The sequence below is a fragment of the Mustela nigripes genome, chromosome 8, assembly GCF_022355385.1.
Source record: "Mustela nigripes isolate SB6536 chromosome 8, MUSNIG.SB6536, whole genome shotgun sequence".
Taxonomy (NCBI): domain Eukaryota; kingdom Metazoa; phylum Chordata; class Mammalia; order Carnivora; family Mustelidae; genus Mustela; species Mustela nigripes.
In genome coordinates this window covers 11,874,415-11,881,060 of record NC_081564.1, presented here as the reverse complement: position 1 = coordinate 11,881,060, position 6,646 = coordinate 11,874,415, and positions in this window count along the sequence as shown.

Sequence of the window (6,646 nt, the reverse complement as noted above, 5' to 3'; positions counted from 1 at the left end):
TATAACCTGGGTATGGGCAGTGTAATAGTCCACTGACAGGTGGGAAAAGTAGGCTAGAGATACTACTAATAATAGCTCATGTTTCTGTTCCATTATTGTGTTGGGGGCTGATTTTTTTTAAATCTTCCCAGTAATCCTTTGAGTTAGGTGCTGTTGAAATTGCATTGAACAGACAAGGAAACCAAGACATGTAGAAAAAAGTTAACTCACCCAGAGTCAAAAACACAGTAACCAGTAACACATATCAGAATGGGTTAAATCTATTTCTGAATGAAATTGAGCAAATCTGCCTCCCCCCCCATCATTCCATAATATTTCAGCTATATTTTCTTTTTTCCGGTTAGAACCAAAGGATTCGTTCCCTGCTTTCTATAGCAGCGGGGGGTTAAGGAACTCATCTTTTATGAGCCTAATGGCAGCTGTTCTTCCTCCCACCCAGCTGTCTTTTCCTGAAATAGGATAGGGAAAGAATTAGAACTGTTCACAGAGAGCAGGGGACTAGCCCTGGAGCCGGAGAGCTGAGTTTGAATCTCGGCCCATCCGTCATGCTCTGGGTGACTCTGGCAGCCAGCTTGGCCACTCAGCTACTATGCCACCCTGATCTGTCAGGGCAGACACGCCCCTCTCCGCTCTGCTTCCTGGGATCGATCACAGTGAAGAGCACTGAGTCTGTCTGCAGGCTCGGACACATTTTGTCTAATGTGCATATACATAGATCCTGTGGTCTCTTTGTCCTTTGCAGCAAGTACCATGTTTCTAACGACATCGTTCTTTCTATGACCGTTATTATGATTTGATTATTTGACTCCTGAACTCAGCCAGCAAGTAGTTCACCCGGAGACCTCTGATGCACGCTTCTGATCATCTTGCCCCGTCTGCCTTCCGTTCCAGCCACCGTTCGGTGGTCAAGTTCACATTCCAAGCAGGTGCGATGCACAGGGCTTCATCTTGGACCTGCTCTGTTGTACCTCTCACTTCTGGCTGCAAGTCAGTTCTTCAGATGTCCCAGCATGGGACACAGGGGAGAAGGCATCATCCTGGGAATGGTGGGAATTTTTCACCTGTTCGGATGGTCCTTTGCTCAAGGAGAGATACAAGCATGAGAGGAGATCTTCCTTCCCCTCCCTGCAGAGAGATGGGCCCAAGGTCCATTTCATGGCGTTTCTCAGACGGGATTGCTGCCTCGTGGTGGCCTGACCTTGGCAGCCCGTTCTTGTCTTGGTTCTTTCCTTTGCATGCTTCCTGGGATCACACTTGCCATTCATGCACTAAAGTGTACATCTTGGCCTCTGTTTTCTGCGGATCCCAGGCCTAAGTAGGGTTAAATCTAGAATTTGGAGGTTGGATTATCCCCACTGCCACTCCCACTTGTATCCCCCACTCAAGGGCCTCGCCCAGTGTCTCACACATAACAAGTGCCCAATAAGTACTTAGGGCATGAATAAATAAATTAACATATTAATGAGATGCTGGTACTTTAGGATTATAACACAACACAGATTACAGATGGATTTATGGACCTAGATGGCAAAGTATCGTGGTTTCGGGTCAAGCCTTCAGAACTGAAAAGCAGGATTTGAATATTAGCTCTGCGACATTGTAGCCCTTCCCTCATGTAAGTTGCCTGGCTTCTTTACACCTTGGCCTTCTTGGTTGTGAAATGGATCAAATAGTTTGTCACACACAGAAGTATTTAATGACATCCTCTATGGAAAGTACTTGGCACGTGGTAATCAATCAATGAAATTATTATTCTTAGTAATAATAGTAGTACAGATACTACATGAGAAAGATTATATTAAAAAGCATTGGGAGAGGATTCCAAAGGCACATGTGTGATTTGGGGCTCATCACTGAATGGCACCCCCACCCCCCTTTCTTTTTCTTTTTTTTACTTTCTTTATACATATTTATACACATGTTTTTATATATATATATACATATATATATAATCAATATATATATAATCATTTCTACTCCATTCACATTTTCCATGATAATTTGGAGAGCACTTTACAAAGTGTAAAGAAACAATTGTAGAGACAAAAGGGACATTGTCTCCTCCGTGATATTGGAGGTGGATGGTGCCATCCAGAATGCATGTCTGAGGGATGAAGAAAGGTCTTCTTTCGGGGAAAATGGAAATTCATCCGTTGTTTCCAAAAGGTGATCTCCCTCCCCGAGCCCGGGGTGATCGCCTGCTGAGATGTAAGTCCTGGGGAGTTGTGAGGGAAGAGCAGGTTCCTGGAGTCCTGAAAGCGGAAACCGGCTCCACATTTCACATGTGGCTTGAGCCCATGATGGCTGGTGAAAACGGGATTTTTAAAGGACACGTTTCTTTCACTCTTCCACCTTATTCAGTGGACCTTTGGCCAAGAGCCGGAGGTGTTGTAAGCAGGCAAAGAATGCCTGGTATTTCCTGTGATATCACTGGACTGAAGCATAGGAGGGATTTCTTTCACCTCATCTGCAGAGTAGAGGTAATCATGGTCCTCGTTTGACGACATGTTATCAACTTGGAATACGCCACACACCTCTCTTTCTTCATCGTATCGCATTGTGTTACATGCATTGTATTTTCCCTTTTTGCTTCATCCTCCATTCCCATCTACCTCTTCCCTAAAGGCATCTAAAGGCATTCATGTTCATATGCCCTGAATACGTCCTTAAATATGTTCCCTTTAAAAACATATAGTTTCTGTGCATGTACTCATTTTACATAAGAGTCCATGAGCTGAAAATCTCATTTTGTTAATTTTTTTTGACTCAACACCAAGTGGTAAAAACTTTCACTGTCGTCCTATGAACATATTAAGACGTGTGTGTGTGTGTGTATGTGTGTGTGTGTGTGTGTAGTTGTTTCTAATGCCTGGGGCTCTGTAGTACACCTGCCTCTCATTTTCTGTATCACTCCCCTAGAGTTGGACACCTAGGTTGCTTCTAATTCTCTACCATGACCAGCATTGTAAAGACCTGCATAAGATTTTTCCTGAAGGTAGATGGTTGGATCTTAATATACATCTCATTTATCTCAGGACAGATTCTGTTCAACTCATGTTGAAAGAAAGATGTCAGAGCCAATGGGTGGGTAACTTTGCCCAAGCCCCTTGCCCCTCATGGTTGTATATCTCCCTTCATTTGTATAAAGAGGAGCTTTAGAGGAGAAAATCTCTAAGGGTTCCCTTCATTTAACTTCCACTACTCATTTTTAAGCCAGCTGTGTTTATCAAACAAACGGAAGAAAAGTTGGACAAAATATGGTAGTCCGTCATCCAAACATTTGGAAGTAGGCAGATGTTTAGCATCTTGTAGACACCCCCTAGGAGGCGCTTACCTGTGTTCTGAGGTGGCTTTCTCAGGAGTATTTGTATTCTTTTAGGTTTCCAAGAATTCTGTTCCTCTTTCTCTCAGAGACTTCATGTAGATTTGGGTTTGCAGGGATCCTGCAGTCCCTTAGGAATCTGGGCTTCTATTTTGTTCACTGTGGGGCGGGCTTCTCTATCTACCTACCTAACTACCTATCTACCCATCTACCTACCTACCTGTCATCTGTCCATTTGTCTATTAGTCTGTCATCCATAGATTATTTGTCTACCTATCACATCTGTCATTTATTTATTTACTCTTTTTTATATATTTATGAGGGGATTCAATATTTATGGGGTTAACGAGAACATTGGCTTTGAAGCCGAATAACGTGTTTCAGACAGATGTGAGTTCAGATGACGAGCTGCTTGACCTTAGGCCAGAAACCACTTCTTGAGACCTCAATTTTCTTATCTCCATATTACAAAATATTGGCTTATTATGAATATCCCATGAGACCATGTGTAGAAAGAACTTCGCTTGGGACTTGGCACAGAATCAACCCTGAATAGTTTACACATACACAAAAACAGCCCACAGATATTTTGACACTCTTCTCCTGGGGAGATGACATCTGTGGCTCTTCCATTTGGATCTGGGTGGGCTTGTGAGTGCCTGGACCGGGAGGGTATGGCGGAAGTGACGTTGTGTGACTTCCAGGGCTAGGTTCTAAAAGGTAATAAACCTTTTGCCTTATTCACTGGAACGCTAGCCCCTGGGAAAGAAATCTAACCACCCTGAGGCCACCATATTGGAGAAGTCCCTGGAAGACACTTGGGCTAACAGGCCCATCGGAACCCAGCCTTCCAGACCTTGTCAACAAGGTTCCAGACACTTAGAAACAGTCTCTCTAGTCCCAGCTGTTCAAATCTTCCTGACTCATGCCAGACATCATGGAACCAAGACCAGCCACCCACTCTGTGCCTTGCCTGAGTCTTGACTCACAGAGTGCACGAGCATGATAAAACAGTTGTAGTTTTATGCCCAGGAGGTGGATTGTTAACACAGCAGTGAGAATGAGAATACCCTGAATTCTTAGTATCACTCTACTTTGTGGAGACAACACTCAAATATTATGTCTTTTGGGAAGACACCTAATGTTATTAAGCTTCCCTGCGGTACTGACTAGAATAAAACTGTAAGATATCTATGGTGTAAATTCTGTTATTTGATGTATGGTTACCTTGTGAAAAGACCACTCCCCCCCACCATTGAGTTAGTTAACACATCCATACCTTATATACTTATCCTTTCTGATGCGTGTGTGTGCGCGCGCGTGTGTGTGTGTGTGTGTGTGTGCGTGTGTGTGTGAGTGAACGTCTAAGTTCTACTTGCAACCAATTCCAGTTATACAACACAGTGTTACCAACTATGGCCACCATGTTATCCTCAGACCTCATTTATCTGACAACTGAAGGTGTGTACCTTTTTACCAACCTCTCCCTATTTCCCCCAGTCCCTAGCAAACACCATTTTACTCTGTTTCTATGAAACTCTCTGTTTCTGTTTTGTGTAAGGCTCCCCTTATAAGTGACACCATGCAACCTCTCTTTCTTTGTCTTGTTTATTTCCCTTAGCTGGATGCCTCTCAAGTTCATCCACATTGTTACAAGTGGCAACATTTCCTTCTTTTCTGAGATGGAGTAATATTTCAGTGTTTGTACACACCACATTTTCTTGACCCATTCATCTGTTGATGGACACTTAGGTTGCTTCCATACATTGGCAATTGTTAATAATACCGCAAGATAATGGTTTTGTTGGGAAGACATATTCTAACATTGACGGTGTCTGATATATATTTAGTGTTTGCTGTGTGCCTGGTACTATGTTAAGAGCTTTATAGGTATATATTCATTTAATCTCACAACAACACTGTGCTATAAATGTTGTGTTACTTATATTTTAGAGATGACGGAACAGAATCTTACATAATTTCCCCAAGGTCATATAGCTAACAAGCTGGTAAACTTGGATTTGAACCCTCCTCTTTCTGACCTATATCATGAGTGTTCATGACTTGCGCCACTGGGACATTGTACTTCCAGAGACGGCATTTATCTCCAGCTGCTTGTGAGATGGTGACTGTGACACTTGATCAGAAATTTTCCTCTGTCTCCCACTTCCCATTTGAAAACTTTTGCCAGAGAAACAATCTGGCATCCACTCGTCCAGAGGCAGGGGGAGGAGGTGAAGCTTCCCAGGGAAATCCAAGAGAAAGGGAGCTTTAAGTTTCCATCCCTGGGCGGCAACTTCATTGTCAAGGGGCAAAGGTATGCCGTTTCCTAAAATGGCAAGGACCTCCAAAACGGAGGGAGCTCCCCCAAATCTAATGGTGTCCGATGCTTTGGTCTGAGCAGGTCCGGAAATGGCTGGAAGACCCTTAGGCTGCTTCCCCCATGCCACCCCCTACCTTAAATCCATAACTTAAGTGAGCATAACCATAAAGCCACTAATGAAAACATCTCCACTGGCTGTATTTACCCAGCTGTGCCTCTCAGGATCTGCCGCTGACATTTTTAATACTCTCTTATTTCTCTGTCTTCCACGGGATTCATTTGAAGCCGCCTACAGGGGAGGGTGTCGCTGAGGAAACAAAACCCAGGCCCCCCAGGCCTCTGACGGAAGGGGCTGGAGCATGCTGGGAAAACACATCCACCTGAGAAGCACAAAAGACCCCAGGAGTAGAGGAAGCTGGCCCGAGGCCAACCGGAGGTATCAGAGTGGCTGGGCCCGAGGAGGGAGGTCTGAGGATGGGCTTCATCGCACTTAGCCTCCCAATGCTAAGGCAAACAGTGCTCCGGGGAAGCTTTGGCTCAGGAAGGGTACCACCCATTGAGGTCGGAAGGCGGCAACCGTGGGGGGTTTCTGATTTTTGTAAACCTTTTTATAAATTGTAGTGTATCTCTAGAAAGGAAAAAAAAACAAACATAAAACTTAAATGTGCAGCTTAATAAAATCACAAGATGAGCACCCATCCCACCATACTCGGTCCCTTCTGTGTCTTACCCACCACTAGACTTGACCCCTTCCCCACAAGGAACCCCAGTGGTGACTTTTGGCCAGTTCCATTACTGAAATGTATTTTTTTTTTTCTCTTTTAAAGACCTTATTTATTTGAGAGAGAGTGAGAGAGAGTGAGAACAAAGCAGGAGCAGGGGCAGAGCGGGAGAGAGAAGCAGATTCTCTACTGAGCAGGGAGCACTACCTGGGACTCAATCCCAGCACCCTGGGATCATGACCTGAGCTGAAGGCAGACGCTTAACTGACTGAGCCACCC